We start from the raw sequence: 19,682 nt of genomic DNA on the forward strand, positions 1-19,682 counted from the left end.
CAGGGCCTTTTGGGGACTCAGTTGCATGTGGTTATTCACACTGTTCTCACCATCATCCCTCTCAGGAAGAGGAAGGCACAAGAACTCTCAAAATTTCTTCCTCCTTTGCACCTTATCATGACCCTCTGAGGACTGCACAACAGGCTTCCTGGATTTTCCAGATGAGGAAACAGAGCGTCAAGGAGGGAAATGACTTGCCCAGGACCCCACAGGAGAGGCTGGCTCCTCCTCCCACCTGGAGGGCCTGCCCCAGCTGCTTCATGCCGCACACCAGCACCACCACTGACCAGGGTCCCATCCTCTGGACTCTGTGTGTGTCCACATCCCCATTCAGGTCCAGGTTTGGTGGAAAAAAAAAAAAAAAAACCATGATGTCTTGGTAGGCCTGTTTGAGCAGTGCCAGCTTGTTCCAGCTTCACTGGAATTGGTATCACACAAGCTGGATATGAGGCTATGACAAAGACTTCACCTCCCTGATGATCCACCAAAGGAGATTCCCACACAGAACTCTCTCTTTATCCACTCCGTGCAGCTGGTCTGCAAGTGAAATTGTGCCCGTGTCCCACCTAGCAGCTACTGGACTCCAGTGTCTCTGATACTCACGGCTGATCACACCCGCCTTTAGAAGGCCACTAAGATTCAGGAGGACACAAACAGATCTTTGGCTCAGACGGGTTGCTTCAGCCTTGTGTCCCGGGCCATCTCCTCTGGCCTTCAGAAGGCCCCTGCCAGCCTCAGTGTGCCAAGCCCTGACGCTGGCAGCCTTCAGGAGGTGGAAGATGACTTTTCTCTCTGATTCCATGCCCTGTTAGCCAGGACAGGGGAAGACTCGAGGCCTGCACAGTGGTTTCTGAGTCTCCAGGACCCTGTTTTCCCATTGTGGTGACAAGGAGGATGGCCATAAGTACTGGGTTGGGGAAGATGGAGGGCAAACAGGAGGAGAAGGTGAGCTTCCAGAAAGAGGCCCACCACAAACATTTAGTGCATTGGTGGGCATGGGGATTGCTGGGTGCTGCTTGGAGGCAAGGCCATGGACCGATCGCCATGATAACCGCCCCCTGCCAGGGGTCACCAGGGATTGTCTGAAAACCCTTGGAAATGATACACGCCCCTGATGCTCAAGGAATGGAAGAAGCTCCAGCCTCAGCAGCTGATCTAAGATGCTATGGGGGACAGTATAGCACCGAGTATCCTTTGGACTGCAGCCTGGGCATGCAGTCTGGGTCTGGGGCACCAGTAGAGTGCAGCCTGTGCCTCCACCACCCTTCCCCTCTTCTGGCTCACTCCTAGTCTGGCTGTACCAAGATTTTTGCGGCCTGATCTCAGGCCCTGCCTGAGAAGTGTGTAAGGTTGGAGAGGCAGAGCAGTGTGAGTGGGGGAGGTGATCGATGAGAGCCCTGCTCATGTGCTGGGTGCTGTGAGAAGAGGGGACAGAGGTGGTCATTTTGTTCTGTTCAGAGAAGAAAGGACAGGCCAAAGCTCATGACACACTGTCTTTTTAGGGGGCCTCCCATTCAAGTCCTATCCAGTCTCCACTGTCCTACACTTCTGCAGACTGAGAAGATAAGACTCTGGTAGATGGGCATGGCTGCAAAGGTCCGCATGCCCCCCTTGACACACCCACAGACAGACAGCACTAGGGCCAGCACCCATGGAGGCTCTCTCCTGTGTGCTGGGCAGTGGACTCCCACATTCACACTAGGCAGCTATTGTGCCCCACCCCCCAGCCACCTGGCTCCAGTGACTAAAATCATCAGGGCTGATCAGGACCCCTGTTGGCAGGACTGCTGAGATTCAGCACGACCTGGACAAATCTTTGGCTCAGATGGGCCTCTTGAGCCTTTGGTGTCCTGGGCCATCTTTCCTGGCCTTCAGAAGTCCCCTGCCAGCCTGAGTGGGCCAGGCCCTGACCCTGGCAGCATTTCCCTGGGAGCCCCATCTCACCTACCCTCCATTCCCAGGTCTCTTGCTCAGTGCTTTCCACTTTCCCAGGACAAGCCTAGACACAGACATGTCTAGACCCTGTGTGTTTGCCTTTATGGTGAGCAAAGAAAGAGAATGATTTCCATTTTCTTTTTATTTTTTTCTAACTTTACCTATAACTTATTTACTGTAAAAAGGCTTAGGCTGTGGGAAACCTGACTCACCCACCCAGGAGGCCCCAGCCATTAATTCAGTACCTTTCCAACCCACCGTGTCTCTAAATATTTCCACACTTAATAAAATAGGGGGAAGCACGAACAAGTGCAATTCCACTGGCACCAGAGCTGCGAAGATGGGGCCAGAAGATCATGCCCATTAGGATTCTACAGGAATTCTATAGAAATAAACAACTCAAGGTTTGTTTGGACAGATTGACATGGAGAAATAACTTTGATAGGTTCTAGAACACAGAAGTTAAGCTTCCTAACAGCCATGACCTTACAGGTTCCTCTTCCTGAATTTGGCAATGTTTTTTGATGTCCAAATTTCCATGATGGCCTCACATATATAGAATAGTTTATACCATTCATTTTTATATTACTAATGGTGCATTTTGGCTGACAGTGTTTCCTACTTCATGGTTAGTTTCCCACCTTGCTTGAAAATTGGAAGTGACAGCCCTTTATGGAATGTCGTTTTTGACACACCTCCATGTAAGGCTCTATGTCCGCACAGTGCTAAGATGTCAAGTAGTCCTCACTCTTCCATTTTGAGGGGGCCAGGGGCAGCAGAGGCAATTTGAGAATACAAAGTACCTTGGAATCAGAATTTGCTCTTCAATCAGTTTTAGTGCAAATTGCACATCTATTAGAATAGCCTGTTCATGCACTCTCAAGATTTCAAGGAGGGACAATTGTCACCTTTGAAAAATGGAAGTGACCAATGGACTGCCCTCAGATATTTTGTTTGTTTTTTTCTGGCATTTGTTCATAACATTGTAGATCGTTTCTTTTGGAATCACTGGGTGATGAGAATCCCCAGGCTGGAGAGCTGGGCACGGCGGAGTCCCTGTGGGAGAAGTGTTACTGGGGTCGCTGAAGTGGCAGGAAAGCAGCATCTGAGATACTCTCTGGCGCGGCCCGGGTGCTGGGTGAGGCAGCCAGCCCAACAGCTTATTCTGTGTGTGGAAGGGCCACCCCGGGCCTGGTCACGGACTCCAGCATCCAGGAAACAGGCGCGGGCCAGGGAGCGCCTTACACGTTTACCTCTGCAGTGCGTGGGGCCTCCATCTGCCACTGGGTGCCCCACTTCTTCCTGCAGTGACGGGTCCTGTTCCATTCCTTCTGGAGGCTTCAGAGGACTTTTCTCTCTGATTCCCGGCATGTTAGCCTGGATGCTGCAGGACCCCAGATCTGCGTGTTTCTAGAGTCTCTACAGTGCAGGTGCCCCATTGTGACAAGGAGGATGACCAAAAGTAGGGGGTTAGGGCGGTGAAAAAAAGAAAAAAAAAGGCAGGAGAGATGCTGTAGGGAGGAGGCCTGACATGACTGCCTCTAGTTGGGGGCTGCTGGTGCCCCTCAGGGGCAGGGCTGGTCGCTGCCAGGGCAAGGCGATCTGCTGTGCTGAAGATTCTTACCTTTTCCACCCTTTCCCCCTCTGGGGACGCCTGGGGAACCAGCTGAAGCACTAATTCCACACCCAGAACAAAGACTGCGGATGCTGGCATGGGCTCCTGCCTGCAGGACACAAGCATGAGCTATGGAGCACCGCATATGTCTAAGTTGTTGCAGGCTGGACCTGCCTCCCCACTGGGCTCATGACTTCTTCCTGGAGTGTGGGGGGGTTCTTCCTGGAATGCTGTTCATTCTGGAGACGGCAGATGACTTTTCTCCTGGACTTCCTACATGTTCACCTGACCCCTGCAGGGCCTGAGTTCAGAGGGTTTCCAGGGTCTCCATGGTGTCAGGCGCCCCATTGTGACGACAGGGACGATGATCAAAAGTATGCTGGTGGTTGAGGAAGAAGAAAAGGAGTGGAGTTGCAGGGCAGAGGCTTGACAGAATAGCCTCCAGCCTGGGGCAGCTGGGGTGGCGAGGTTGGGGCTGGTTGCTCCCTGGGCAATAAACCATGCTGAAGAGTGTCATTATCCCCACCTTCAGCTGGGGGCACCTGGGCATATCTGAAAATCTTGGGAAAGTGTTCACGTTTTCAGCACTTAAGAAAAGGAAGAAGTGGCAGCCGCAGAGGCTATTCCAGGCCTTTCAGCAGCATCTCAGCACCTGCATCGAGTGCCACCTGAACCACAACCTGGGCCTGCAGCTTTAGGCTGGGACACCTGTGAGAGCTCAAGCCTCACCGCCACCAGCCACTTTGGATTCACTTCTCCTCTGGCTGTGTGTGCTGGCGTTTGGGTCTCCTAGTCTCTGGTCTGCCCAGTAAGAGTGCAGGGGGTGTGGAGAAGCAAAGGGGTGAAGTCAAGAGCCTTTTTCCAGTGCTGGGCATAGTGAGAAGTCAGAAGAGAGGTGATGATCTGGTTGTGCTTGAAGGGGAGAGGCCAAAGCCCAAGACATTCTGCCTTTTTAAGGGACTTACCTTTCAAGCCTTATTTGGTCTCCACTGGCCTTTGCTTCTGAGCACGGATGAGTTGGGGCTCTGTTACATGGATGTCTAAGGAGATCCTAAACCTCTCCCTGAACGACCGAGAGACCAATAGCTCTAGTCCAGCAACTAGATGATGTGACAGTCTTTTGCTACCTGTGCCCTCCCTACATAAGGGATTGTGACATACCACTGGGCCAAGCACCCAGGTAATATGACTCTCCTGCCTGTCCCTGCCTACACTGGGCATTGTGACATATCACTGAGCCAAGCACCCAGGTGATGTAACTCCTTGTTTGGGACCTGTCAACAGAAGGGATTGTGACATATCTCTGGCCTATCACCCAGGAGATCTGACTCTCTTGCTTTCTGTTCACCCACAGGTAAGATTGTGACCTCTACCTAGACCAAGCATATATCATGATGTCTCTCAGGTGTGGAATGACCCAGTAAAAGATATCTTGACTCTTACAGATAGATTTTGGTCAAAGGGTAAGGTCCTGAGTCTCCTACTTGTAAAAAGTTACAGAAGATTCTGACACACACACATATATTATGAAGGTTTTGGGTGGTACAGAGAGTTTCATAATACAAACCAGAGCACAGTTGATATTGTGACTTTCATAGGCACATCCTGCTGAAAATTAGAATTGCCACCCTCATACATGGACAGAGCCCCACTGGTGAGCTCCTGAATCTCACATGCAGATAAAGTCCACAGTTGGAATTGTGGCTGCTATATGTAAATCTGGCCACAGGTGGGATGGTGACCCATTTCTGGTCCCAGCTCACAGGCCCAGTAATGACTTTAATAGCTGGACCCAGCCAATAACATAGATGTTTGCTTTAGTAACTAGGCTTAAGGCAACAGGTAATGTCCTGGGTTTCTTACTTGTACAAAAGTCACAGAGCCCTACAATACTCAAGCATATTGCACATTGCACTCAAGTGGTAAAGAGTTTCATAACAGGGTCCATAATGAAGAGGAAATTGTGACTTTTGTCTCCATACTCAGCTAACAGTAAGGATTATCATCCACCTACATGGGCACAGCCCATTGTTGAGGTTCTGAATCTCACATCTGGAGGGAAGTGAAAGTTGGAACTGTGACTGTTATACATGCATTCAGACCACAGGTACGATAGTGACTTTTGGATCAAGATTAAACACCCCATGAGGCTGTGTCTGCTTTATTAGGACACTTTTTTTTCAGATGAGGTTGGGGCTTTTATGCACAGATCCAGTCCACTGTTGACATTGTGACTAATGTACTTGGATAGAACTCACAAAAGGTGTTGACTTTAATGTTTGGAGCCAGGCTACATGCAATATTGTGAATCTCAACCCTGGACATTTCTGCAGGTGTGAGTTTTACACATATCTTTGCCCAGCACTTAGTTGATTTTTACTCTTCTGCCTGGTTCCCATCTAAACAGGGGATTGTGACCTATTCCTAGCCAAAGCACATAGGTGAAGTGACTGTCCCGCCTGGGCTATCCTCTCAGAGGAGATATTGAAATATTTATGCATTAATCACCAGGTGATGTGACTCTCCTCACTGGCCTGGGCTCAGCCCCCAAGGGGCATTGTGACATATTACTGGGTCCATCATCTAGGTTGATGTGACTCTCCTCCCCTGCCTGGGCCCCATCCCCATTTGGAATTTAGACATATTCCTGGTCCCATCACCTAGGTGATGTGACTCTCTTCTTTTGCCTTGGACCTGCTTACTGAGGAATTGGGATGTATTACCGGGCCCAGCACCTGGTAGACTTGACTGTACTTTTTTGCCTGGACTCTCCCTACAGAAGTGATTGTGACAAATCAATGGGCCAAGCACCCAGGTGATGTGGCTCTCCTGTCTAAGCAATGTCTATACTTGGGATTATGAAATATACCTTGGCCGTGTTTTCTAGGTGATGTAACTCTCCTTCCTGAGTCCCTCCTCAGAGGACATTGTGATATATCTCTGTGCCCATCACCTAGGTCATATGACTCTTATTTTTTTTCCTGGGCTCTGTCCACAGGGTGATTTGTAACACATTGCTGGACCCAGCACCCAGATAATTTGGCTCTCCTGCCTTGGCCCTGCCCACAGAGGGCATTGTGATATATCAGTGGGCTCAGCAGCCAGGTCATGTGACTTTCCTGCCAGGGCTCTTCTCTCAAAATGGATACTGACATATCTCTGGGTCATCATTCAGGTGATGTGGTTCTCCTTCCTGGTCCCTGCCCACAGGTGGTATTGTCACATATATCTAGGTCCAGTTCATAAGCATGATGATGACTATCATACATGGACACAACAAACAGAAGAGATTTTGACTCTTCAAGCTGGACTTATTGCAATGTATCGGATCTTCAGTCTCCTAGTTTTGGAAAGGTCACAAAGTATTAGGAAGCTTATGCATATTCTATAATGCCCTTTGATGGTACAGAGATTGTTATTACAGGGCCCACCATACAGCCAACAGTTAAAATTGTCAATCTCACACATGGACAAAGCCCACTCTTAAGGCCCTGAATCTCACTCATAGACACAGTCCACAGTTGGAATTTTGACTGTCATATGTGGATCTGGTCACAGGTAAAATGGTGACTCATTGCTGGACCTAGCTCACAGGCATGATAACGACTCTATTGTCTGAAGAGTTAAATAAAAAGATATTTAATCTTTTAAAGCATGTTATTTTCCTGAAAAGCAGGCATATCAACAATTGCACGCATGAGTAAAATATTTTACCTAGATTTTATATGGCATAGATTACCGCCTCATGAGAAATTCCAAGTTTCTTCATTTGAATACTGCTCTCTTTAAGAGACCATATTGTAATAATTTGTAGACTATGATTACTTTTTTACCATTTGAAAATTAATTATGTATTATGCACAAATTTCTGAAATACTTCACTGCAGTAAATAGTATATAGTGAGAATTATTGTTTCCTTTAATAAAAAACTAATATGGGTAAAATTATTTACCTGAATTCAGATCTCTTGGCTTCAATTGCCATTCTACCTCATTAGCACTTCCCTAACTCCATAAAATGTATCATTTAAATTTTTTTCAATTCAGAATTTATTGAAAGGAGTTTTTAAAATGTTATAATGTTTTTATTGCAATTGAGAACATTTTCAATAAATACCTTAAACTTGAGATCCTCGCTAAGTATTCCTTCTGTACTAGAAATCACATTTCTCTGGCATAACTTCATTGCCTGCAATAACATTTATGAAAACTACAAATGCCAGCGCACTACTTCAATACTGTACTCAGTTGTTCATATCTAAATATCTCATTAGCTATGAAACAAACCAATATAAATACTGAATATGTGATACAAATCAACATATTCTTTACAGAAAAAAACAATAAAAGACTAATTTTCTACAATATGTCACTTGTTCATTAGTTCTTCAGTAATACTATTTCATCTATTTCAAGTACAAGAGGTTCTTTTAAGTGGGTTCTAAAGGACATAAACAAGGATGCATATAGTCAGATTTATTTTTATAAACTTTTGATGCTTCTTTTGTCTTACTGTGAATATATGGAGACGAAGGCAAATGTACATTTAAGTCATTAGTGGTTATGTGAGTCTTGCTTATATGGCTTTTTGTTTATATGGATGTCATAAATGACAAGATAAAATCATGAAGCTTGATAAACTCATCTGTGCCCTGTAAACTTTAGTCCACTTACTGCACAACTTGATCCAATCACTATTTATTAGTTTAAAAAATGGTTTTAAAAGCTGCAAACCAAACTTTATTACACATCTGAATCAGGAATGGGTAAACTGTGACACAGTTCCTTTGTGCTACAGACTCTTTTGGGGACAAAAGTTCTGCAAAAAATTGAAATAAAATAAAATAAATAAGAATTTCCAAACTCCATTTTTAAAAAGCTTGAGATTTCTTCTATGATTAACCTTCACTTTACAGTCCCTTTTACCCAAAGCACGGTCCCTAGGTCATCTTTTAAGGTTTAGTTTCTGAGAAATTTTCAGCAAACCTCTCTCATACCTTGTCCCAGTTGGTTTGTTTTTGTTTTGGAAAAGGTGAACGTCTTCAATTGAGGATGGATTGCTTGTCCCCAAACCTACCTGTGTTCCCTGAAGCTGAAGCTGGATCGGAGTTTTCATTCCCCCACCATCCTTCCCCAGGCCATCTCCTTTTTTCCAACCCATCTTCCTCAACATCTTCCGACCTTTGTTGCTGTCAGTAATTTCAGAATGAATAGATGCAAGAGCATCATTCTCTTTGGAAAGTTTCTTCACTCCAATCTACTCCCTACGTTTTCCAGCTCTATCTTTATATTGTATATTCTTCAATGTCTATTCATCTTCATAGTCTGTATTCTGTAAACCATATTTTACTTGTATTATTTTCTTTAATTATTTTCTTATTTCCAACTCTTTTTTCTCCTTACTTAGTGTTGAACCAATAAGCAATTCATTTTTCTTATCAAGGCGAAGGTGAACTCTAACCTGCCGTGGTTCACAGCCATCACAGCTATGACTGCCAGGGTGAACGTGAAAGGGTAACACAGTCTCTCCAATTTTCACTTCATGTCTGTGCTCAAGTACATAAGGGTCACATTTAGTTTTCAGCTAAACAATCTGTTTCCCATTAACAATTGTTCCATTTTGACTGGCTTGATCTACAAATACATAACTTGGCACGTCATGGTCAAAATAAATTTCTTCATGAAACACTGACACCCACTTCAGGGATTCAAAGAGTATGCTCCAGATCATTTTCTCATCCAATTGTAGCAGGTTTTACAGAGGTAATAAAAAGATGTTTCATCTTCTAAAGCATATTTTTCCCTGAAAAGCAGAAACATCAAAAGTTGCACACAAGTAAAATATTTTACCTAGATTTTATATGGCATAGATAATTTGAAATACTTAATTTGAAATACTGCTCTCTTTAAGAGACCACATTGTAATAATTTGTAGAATGTGATTACATTTTACCATTAGAAAATTAATTATGTATTATGCACAAATTTGTGAAATACTTCACTGCAGTAAATAGTATACAGTGAGAATTATTGTTCCCTTAAACAAAAAACTAATATGGGTAAAATTAACTAAAAGGCTAAGCATGGGAAGCAGAGGGATACTCCGAGGACAGTGGGGATAAAGAATGATCCTGTCTGCAACACAGGTGATCTAGTGACAATTACTCTAATGCGTGGGGGCCAATTTTTTTCTCATTTTCGTCCTCAGTGTCTTCTGCAATTACATTGTCTTCACTGGTAATGTGAGGAGGGCTGCACTGGGCCTTACTGGACACCTGCGGAGCCAGAGGCCATGGGAGTGCAGGCAGCGAAAGGCAGCCTCACCCAGGCTGGCTGCTGTGGCCCCTGCCAGGATGGCCCGACAAGCATTGCCTGGAGCCAAATGGGGTTGTGGGCAATGAGCAAGGGGATGGCTGATGGCCCTGCCCCATCTGCGCAGCTGGAAACCAGAAAACCCCTGGGAAGCGTTACATCTTTCCCAGCTAAGGGAATAGCTGGAGGAGTGTCGGAGAAGTCAAGGGGCCAGAATCTCTCCGGCTGTTCCCAGGTTGAGCCAGAAAGAGTGGCCAAGAGAGCTTTAAATAAAGTTTACCTGCGGCTAGATAGGACCTGACGATTACTCTTATTTTTTTCCACATTTATTGAACTATGATTTACACATCGAAACGTGTATATATTTAGGGTGTACAATAGAGTGTTTTGAGATGTGTATATATCTTTAAATTATCTCAATGAAGCTGGTTAACATATCTCTCCCCTCACATAGTTGCTTTATGCTTTTCCATGTGCAGTGAAAGCAACTGAGATCTATTTTTGTAACAAATTTCGAGTACATGTTATTATTCACTATAGCCGCAATTCTGCATATTAGGACCCCAGCATTTTTTCATTATATAACTGAAGGTGTGCACATTTTGATGGATATCTTCCCCAGTTTTCCCCACTTCCTAGCCCATGGTAACTACCATTCTACTCTCTCTGTTTCATTTATTTTCCTTTCTTTTCTCTTTCTTTCTCTTCCTTCTTTCCTTTTCCCTTTCTTTCTTCTTTCTTTCTTTCCTTCTTTTTCTTTCTTTATCTTTTTCTTTTTCTTCTTTCCTTCCTTCCTTCCTTTCTTCCTTCCTTCTTTCTTTTTGGATTCCATATACAAATAAGATCATATAGTATTTGTCTTTCTGTATTTTGCTGATTTCACTTAGCTTCATGTCATCAAGGTTCATCAATATTGTTGTAAATGAAAGAATTTCATTCTTTATTAAAGTTGAAATTATCTGTCTCACAGTTTATCCATTTATTTGTATCAGAAGAGTGCAGGTGCCCTTGGCAATACTGATTTTGTGTCCCGTAGCTGTATACTCTGAATCTGGATTGGTGGTACTTCTAATTTATACATTTTAAGGGATCTTCCTTCTGTTTTTTTTTTCTTTTCTTTTTTTTTTTTTTTTTTAATGGCTGAACCAGGGGACATGCTCAACAACGGTGTACAAATACTCTCTTTTCTTTGCACCCTAACACTTTTTATCTTTTGACTTTTTGGTAATAGCTCTCCTAACTCCACAATAAGGTGATATCTTACGGTGATTTTGATTTCAATTACTCTGATAATTAGTGATGTTGAGAATCTTTTTATATACCTGCTGTCCATTTGTATGTCTTTGGGAAGATGGCTATTTAGATATTTTGCCCAATTAATCAGGGAAGTGGTTTTTGTTTTGTTCTGCTGTGCATTTTTTTCTTTTTCATATTGATTAGTATTACATATATTCTGGATAGTAACGTATTATCCTACATATGGTTTACAAATAGCTTCTCCCATCCCATATATTGCCTTTATATTTTGTTGATTGTTCCCTTTAATGTGCAGAAGCTTTTTATTTTGACATAGTTCTACTTTTTTATTTTTGCTTTTGTTGCTTGTGTTCTTTGTGTAGAATCCAAAACCTCATTGTCACGACCAGTGTCAATGAGCTTTTTCCCTATTTTTTCAAGAGGGTTCATGATTTCAGTTCTTATGTTTAAATCTTTATTTTAAACTCATTTTTGTGATAATATAAGAGAAGGGGTCGCTTTTTGTGTGTGCATATCTAGTTTTTTTCTATGCCATTTCTTGATGTGTCTATCTTTTCCTAATTCTGTGGGATCAGGTGACTGTATATGTGTGGGTTTATATCTGGGTTCTCTATTCTGTTCCATTGGTTTTTAGGTAGGTACTATAGTATTTTGATGACTATGCCATTGTAATATAGTTTGAAATCAGGAAGTTTGAGGCTCTCAGCCTTTTTGTTCTTCTCAGTATTTGGCTATTTGGGGTCTTTTGTGGTTCCATGCTAATTTTACAATTGTTTGTTCTAAATTTATTTTAATGGCATTAAAATTTTGTTAGAAATTTCTTTAACTCTGTAGATGACTTTGTGTGGCATAGATATTTTAACAATATTAATTTTTAGAATCCATGAACACAAAGATATATTTCCCATTTTGTATTCAATTTTTTCATCAACATTTCATAGTTTTCAGTATGCAGATCTTTCATATTCTTGTTTAAACTCATCTATTTAATCAATTATTTCATTTGATTTGATATTATAAATGGAATTGTTTTCCTTATTCCTTTTTCAGATATTTTGTTGTTACTGTATAAAAATGCAACAATTTTCATGTTAATACTGTATCCTGCAACTTTACTGAACTAGTTTGTTAGCCATAACAGGGTGTTGTTGTTGTCGGTAAAATGGTGGGTATTCTTTTTTTTTTTTTTTTTTGGCTGTTGTTTTTGTTTGTTTGTTTTTGAGACAGAGTCTCACTGTGTCGCCCAGGCTGGAGTGCAGTTGGATGATCTCGGCTCACTGCAACCTCCACCTCCCAGGTTCAAGCGATTCTCCTGCCTCAGCCTCCCATCACCATGCCTGGCTACGTTTTGTATTTTTAGTAGAGACGTGGTTTTGCCATGTTGGCCAGGCTGGTCTGGAACTCCTGATCTCAGGTGATAATAATGGTGGATATTCTTAACCCTAGTTACACTTTAAATTGATAGTTGCTATTATCAATTCATAATTCTTTAAAATATGACCAGATGGGTTTCTGCTGTCATGAATTCAGTGGAATTCAAATGTTCCCATTTAAAATAATTTTGTCGGTTTTGCCTGGGACCCTGGAATGGGGGGCACCGTTTAGGATGAAGAGATTTAGGATGGGGAGGGAGAAACGTTCACGGAGGAGGCTGAGCGCGGGAAGCAGGGCGGGGCTCCTGGGACAGTAGGGAGGAGGGGGTGTCATGTCGGAGACTCCGTGGGGAGAGTGAATGGGCCAGAAAAGGGGTGAAGGGTGGGAGTGGGCCACAGGACTGCTTCTGGCACTGGTAGGGGGCAGGGAACTTTGCTAAAACCGCAGGCCCCAGGGAACAGTGAAGGCAGGGTGGGAGGGAATGCTCCAGGCGGACCCCAAGGTCAGTTTAGAGACAGGAACATTTCCCGGTTCTTTGACCTCTGCCCAGCGAGCTGTGGGCATGGCCCCCCAGGGCAGGGTGGGGAAGGACGCGGCTCCCGGCGGAGCGGGAGAGCTGAGGGGTCCGCATCCGCTTCGCAGGGCCGGGGTGACTGCAGAAGCAAGGAACTGCTGTGGATCCCAGAGGCCCTGTGAGTGAGGGCGGGGGCAGGGGCGTGGGCGGGGCCGAGCTCAGGGGGCCCAGCGCCTGGGCCTGCAGGTAGCCCTGGAGGAATCCACCCGCCCTGCAGTGTGCTTCCCGGAGACCAGTGTGGACAGGGCCGTGGACAGGCCTTTACCAACTGGAACATTTGTGAAACTGGAATTTAAGCTCAGGCAGACAAGCGGCCGGAAGAAGGACTGGATGAAACCGGAGTGCAAAGTCCAGCCCAATGGGAGGAAGCAGAAATGCCTGGCCTGCGTCAAACTTGGCTCTGAAGATAAGATTCTGGGCTGGATGAGTCACTGCCCTATAGAGACGCAGGTTTGGCGGGAGTCTGAGGAGCAACAGGAGACCCAGTGCAGCAGGGCGGAGCGGGCGGTGAGGACCCACAGTTACTGCTTCATTGCACAGGTCGCCTTCTCCAAGGCCCGGCCCCCAGCTGAGCCCAGCACTAAATTGCATGGCGCCTCCTGGACCACTGCCGGGGGTGACCAGTTGAAGACCCCACCTCCCAGGGAGAGAACCCCACCATATCAGTAGCTGATAAAGCTGCTCTCCCCACCCGGATAAATAATAAATAAATAAATAATTTTGATTGGTCTTTGAAAATAATGTGTATCCTCTGTTTACTGCTCAGCATGCTGCCCATTTATATCTATGCCTAATTAGTCAAACGTTTTAATGAGTTATTTAACATTATGATCCCTTTATTATGAAACAAAACAGTAAATTTTATAGTGGTTTTAATATCATCTAATATGATTAAAATATGTCAATTTGTCATTGGCAATGAATCTTCGTTTATTTTACACTGTGGGATATTCTGTAAATGTCTAATGGCTTAGAATCTTGCCTTGCATATTGTCTGTGCTAAGTACTAACTACTCTAATTCATCTAATTATCTTTTTATACCATTCTTAAAATACAATATTATTATTCATTTATTTTTATTAAAATTATATTTTTGCCTTATCTAAATATTTATGAAAATTATGACGTCTATTCAGTCTGCACTCTTGAGAAAAGTCGGGGTTTTTTTTTCTCTTTGTTAATATGTTAGACAATACAAATGTAGTTTCATTACACAGACATGTTGCATAGGGATGAAGTATAGACTTTTTTGTAACAATCATCTGAACAGTGCTCATTGTCCTGGTTAGGTATTTTCTCATTCCCTACCACTCTACCACCCTCAGAAAGACTCCCATCTTTCTGAGTCTCCAGTGTCTATTTTTCCAGTCTCTATATCCAAGTGTATTAATTATTGAGCTCCCACTTTTAAGTGAGAAAATGTAGTATTTGATTTTCCGTTTCTGAGTTCTTTCATTTACAATAATGGCCTCCAGTTCCATTAATGTTGCTGCAAAAGATATCATTTTATTCTTTTTTATGCCTGAGTAATATTTCATGGTACAAATGTATACCAAAATTTAAATTGACTCCATATCTTTGCCATTGGGAATAGTGCTGCAATAATCTTATGAGTGTGGGTGTCTTCTTTATGTAATGAATTATTTTCCTTTGGGTAGATACCCAATATTGAGAATGCTGGATCAAATGGAAGTTCTATTTTTTTTTTTGAGAAATCTCCATACTGTTTTCCATAGAGGCTGTAGAAATTTAAATTCCCACAAACGATGTATAAGTATTCTCTTTTGTCTGTATCTTTGCCAATATTTGACTTTTTTTGCTTTTCAATAATTAGCCATTATGAATTGAACAATGAGATCACATGGACACAGGAAGGGGAATATCACACTCTGGGGACTGTGGTGGGGAGGGGGGAGGGGGAGGGATAGCACTGGGAGATATACCTAATGCTAGATGACGAGTTAGTGGGTGCAGCGCACCAGCATGGCACATGTATACATATGTAACTAACCTGCACAATGTGCACATGTACCCTAAAACTTAAAGTATAATTAAAAGAAAAAAAGTAAAATGGTATTTCACTGTGGTTTTTAATTGGCATTTCTCTGATCATTGGCAATGTTGAGCACTTTTTACATGCTTGTTGGCCATCATTGTCTCTTGAAAATTATCTGTTCCTGTTCTTTGCTTGCTTTTTAACTGTTAATGGTAGGTGAGGGACTGAGGCCTGGGGGATGACCTCCCTGGGGTCAAACAATGGTTTGCATCCCCTTATGGTGGAGGTGAGATTGGACCATCCAGATGGCTCTGGATGCTTTGTCCTGGGCTCTGGGTGGCGGGCTGGGGGTGGGAGCAGACATCCTTGCTGCAGATGGGGAGATTGGGACACAGGGCCCTGGGGTTCCAGGAGCAGTGAGGAGGCCAGGACTATCCTGTGGGGACTTTGATGTTCACTCTAGGTGAGGTGGCTATTGCAGGTGTGAGCACAGCAGTGCATGGAAGCTCAGAGGGCTGCCGTGGGACAGAGGGACAGAGCAGTTAAAGAACCAGAAGACAAAAGCTACAGCCCAGCGGGAGGGCAGAGTGGCTGTGAAAGTTGGAAAAGGGATGCCAACAGTATTTTTGGGGGATGGTCTGTGGGTATGAGAGAGCAGTTAGGGGGACAATGCGTGGGCATTCTGACTTGGAACAGTGGCAGGTGGATTTTGCCCAGCCATGGAGGGTCCTGTCAGGGAGTTGGGGCTTCTGGTTTCAGAGGATCCCAGAGATGCACTCATGCAGATGAGGGTCCTTGTGGGATGGGCATGGAATGGGCAGCTACAACTTGGGGACCATTGGTGGTGGGCTGAGCCCCTGGGACCTCTGTGGCGAGCAGGCAAGTGAGTGAGGAGGAAATAGCCAGGGAGACAGAAGCAGAGGGAAAAAGAGAAAAGGAGACCCCAGGAGAGGAGCAGATCCAGGAAGAGGATAAAAATTTCTGCTCACCTGCCCCAACGGCCTCTGCCCCTGACCACATACCCTAGTGTACTCGCCGATGACTCCCTGCTTGCCTCTGCCTACCTGGCCATCCCAGAGAGGTGTGGGCTCGAGTCGGGGGGTAACTGAAGAGCCACTTTCAGAAGGCATAGTCTAACAGTGGGAAGCGTTAAGTCACTCCCATCACCCAGTCCTGGGAACAGCCTCTGCTACAGCCCATTGAGCTGTCTTCATCACCCAGCGTCTCCTTCCCCCATCCCTGGATGCCTGGAGGACAGCTCAGAGCTGAGATGTGCCTCTTCCCAGTGTCTCTCTGCACTGCTACTGCCTGTGCCTCAGCATTGTCCTCTGAGAGGTGAGCCTGTTGCTGCACATGGATGGCGAGGAGGTCACTGTGGGAAAGGGACTCCCTCCTTTCTCCTTCCTGGGCCCCTGGTGCCCCTCTCCTGGGGGTAAGGCAGTCCAGCCTACCCATGAGTCCAGACAGAAAGGCAGCCACATCCCAACACCCAGAAAGAAGAAAAACTAATTGAGCTGTGAGGGAGGGAATGGTGACAGCCCTGGAGGTTAGGACAAAAAAGAGCCAAGGCCTCTGGAACACCATCTTTACCAGTGGCCGGAGCTTTGCAGGGGCTGGCTTAGGGGCTCAGAGGCTTGTGGGGCAATTCTTCTCAGCTGCTTCTGAGGCTCCCAGTTCTGCAAGGGGCTGGGTTTCTGCTCCTGGTAAAGTGTTCCCAATGCCTGTCCTGGCTCATTCACTTAGCTGGGTTACCTGCTGGGCCTCCTTCCTTGTGGGACCCCCGTGTGCCTCCCTGGGCAGGTGGGGTCTCTCCTGGAGACTCCCTTATGCTCTGGGGCTTCCAGGGCAGGATGAAGCACCTCGACCTCTCAGCAGGAGCAGCCACTTGTGGGGAGCATAGGAAATGGGAGGGGACACATGGCCCAGCTCTGAACATGACTGGGCAGGGACATAGTGTTGAAGCTCCTGGGAGCCTCATGCAGCCCAGGCAGAGGTCCTTGAAAGGCTAACATTCTTCCTGATTAGGAGGGAAAACTGAGGCTGGGGCTGAGCATGGGTGGCCTTGGATTCGGGGTCTGGTCAGATGGGCCTCTGCCCCTAACCTCAGCTATGGCCCTCACATGCACTTCCACCAGCAGAGGATTTGGCCCCAGTGGATGGACAGGAAACTGCCAGCCATGCTGGCCACCCAAACCAACTTTCACTGCCTGGCTACTGGCAACCCCACTGTCTCCATCTCCTGGTTGAAGAACCACAAGAGTTCCAAGAAGAGTGTCATATCAGGACATTGAAGTTGGCCTGGAAGTTGATGGGAGTGTGGGCTGGATGTGAAAGGCGGGACCTGTCCTTGGCTCACTCGCCCTTCCACCTGGAGCTGTGGCACCAGCAGAAGAGCCTAGTGATGGAGTGTGGTGTCCTCAGACAGCTGTCACTCCACCTCTGTGATAGAGAACAAGTTCAGCGGCTTTTAGCAGACATTCACACTGGACAGCTGGGTGAGGGCTGTGGCCGCGGGCAGGGGGCAGGAATGTGGATAGCCTCTGAGCTCCCATCTATTCTTTCAATGTGCTCTCCTGACCATCCCATTCTACCCACAGAGCTTCTGGCCAACCAGACACAGCAAGGTGGATTTCCACTGCAAAATGTCTAGCAACTTAGTACATGGAGGTGAACAGCAGCAAGGTGGGTGTCAATGGTATGCCCTATGTCACCATGCTCAGGTGGGATGCTGCTGGTGGCCAGGAGCATAAAGATGGCAGGCCTAGGGCTCCACTTTGATGAACTCTACTATCATTATAGAAGCTTAGGAGTAGCCTATGAAAGACAGAATCATGTCATCAGCCAGAGACAAAATCCTGTACAGTGAGCAGTTCTCCTGGATATGAACTTGCTGCTGGTTCATTTAGCATCTGCTATGAACCAGTGTCTAAAATGAGAGGCAGTTTCTCCTAAAGTAAGATTATGTGAGTCACTTGATTAAAGTGAGAAGCACTCCCGTGAGTATTGTCCTTCGTAATTCATTCAAAAACATTTGTTTCTGCCTTCGCAAGTTTATGCTCTCTAAATTTTTACACTAAGCAAAAACCTCCTTGGTGAGCTTATAACCAATCTCACATATTTAACACTTTGGATTTTATCTTAAGATCCACTATAAAATATGGAACAAAATCTATTTGATTTATAGTAGATGTAAAATAGAAAAATTAGGATGGGCTATTCTGGACACATACAATTAGTCCCTTTTTATTTATGAGTTTTCTGCCAACTTTTATTTGTTATGATAAAAATAATGCTAAAATATATTTTATTTTATTGTGCTGAGTTCAAATGGATACATTTGATAATGGAATATTACCTAAATGAACATCGATGCCTATATTTTTCAGTTTTTAAAAATGTATTTTAACAAAGAAAATTTTAGTGTAAAAGTGCACTTGATTAAATCTACTCCTAAATATTTATTTCTTTTTCATACACATAGAAATGGAATTGTTTTCTTAATTTTATTTTCAGGTTGAAAATAAAATTCAGCCTGATCATTTCAGGTTGATCAGATCAGTACATAAAAGTACAATTGAACTTTGTATATTGATTTTGGTTGTTTTTATTTTTATTTTTATATATTTTTTATTAACTTTAAGTTCTAGGGTACATGTGCACAACATGCAGTTTTGTTACGTATGTATACATGTGCCATGTTGGTGTGCTTTTGTATCTTGTGACCTTGATGAACTCCTCTTCTATTGGTTTTAGTGAGTTTTAATGAATTTCTTATAAACTTTTGTATTCAAGTTTATGTCATCTGCAATGATAGACAATTCTAACCTATTATTTTCCCACTTGAATGATTTTGTTTATTTTTCTATGTAATTTCTTTGGATGTTAACATTTTCATCTTGTTCTCAAATGTCAAAGCATAACAACCAGTATTTTATTATCAAGGGGGTTAGCTGTAAGTTTTTCATTAACGCCCTTCAGCAGATCTAGGAAGTCTGCTTGTACTCCTCTTTTCCAGGGTGATTAACTGTGAATGAATATTGGATTTGTCAAATACTTATCTGTGTCTATTGAAGGGATCTTTCTGTTAATTTCCTTTATCCTAAACTTTGTGTAAGACATTTGATTGATTATTGGATAAGTCAACATTGCATTTGTGAAATAATACCACTTGCTTATGGTGGACAATCATTTTGATACGTTCTTGATTCATTTTATTCTTTTTTGAGAATTTCTGTATGTGTGTTCATCAGAGAAATTCATCTATATTCATATTTACTTGTGGTGCTTTTGTCTGACTTTAGTATCAGGGTAATACTGACCTCATAGAACAAACTGGGTAGTGTTCCCAATTTGTCTTGTATTTTCTGGGAGGGCTTGTGAAGAGTTGGCATTAATTCTTCGCTAAATGTTTAGTAGAATTTACCAGTTAAGCCATGTGGCTCTGGGCTTCTCTTTTTGTGAAGATTTTTAATTAAATCTCTTTACTTGTCACATGTGTGTTCATATATTCTGTTTCTCCTTGGATTTACTTTTATGACTGGTGCCTATTGAGGTATTTATTTCTAATTTGTAGTATTTCCTGTTTTTAGGTTTTCTAGACAGCTGACATGAAGGATTC

General features: G+C 44.0%; 1 long non-coding RNA gene and 1 pseudogene across 1 annotated transcript; both read right to left on the bottom strand.

Annotated features, from left to right (window-relative positions):
• Nucleotides 1–2,062: 2,062 nt before the first annotated feature.
• On the bottom strand, nucleotides 2,063–4,807 carry LOC107968830 (uncharacterized). The gene is made up of 2 exons (XR_001710319.2): nucleotides 4,516–4,807; nucleotides 2,063–3,929 (listed from the first exon to the last, which is right to left on the bottom strand). It is a non-coding gene; the product is annotated as an uncharacterized LOC107968830 (long non-coding RNA).
• Nucleotides 4,808–8,455: 3,648 nt separating this feature from the next.
• Nucleotides 8,456–12,826, bottom strand: LOC100608595 (angiogenic factor with G patch and FHA domains 1-like; annotated as a pseudogene).
• Nucleotides 12,827–19,682: the final 6,856 nt, after the last annotated feature.

The sequence above is a fragment of the Pan troglodytes genome, chromosome 18, assembly GCF_028858775.2.
Source record: "Pan troglodytes isolate AG18354 chromosome 18, NHGRI_mPanTro3-v2.0_pri, whole genome shotgun sequence".
Classification (NCBI taxonomy): Eukaryota; Metazoa; Chordata; class Mammalia; order Primates; family Hominidae; genus Pan; species Pan troglodytes.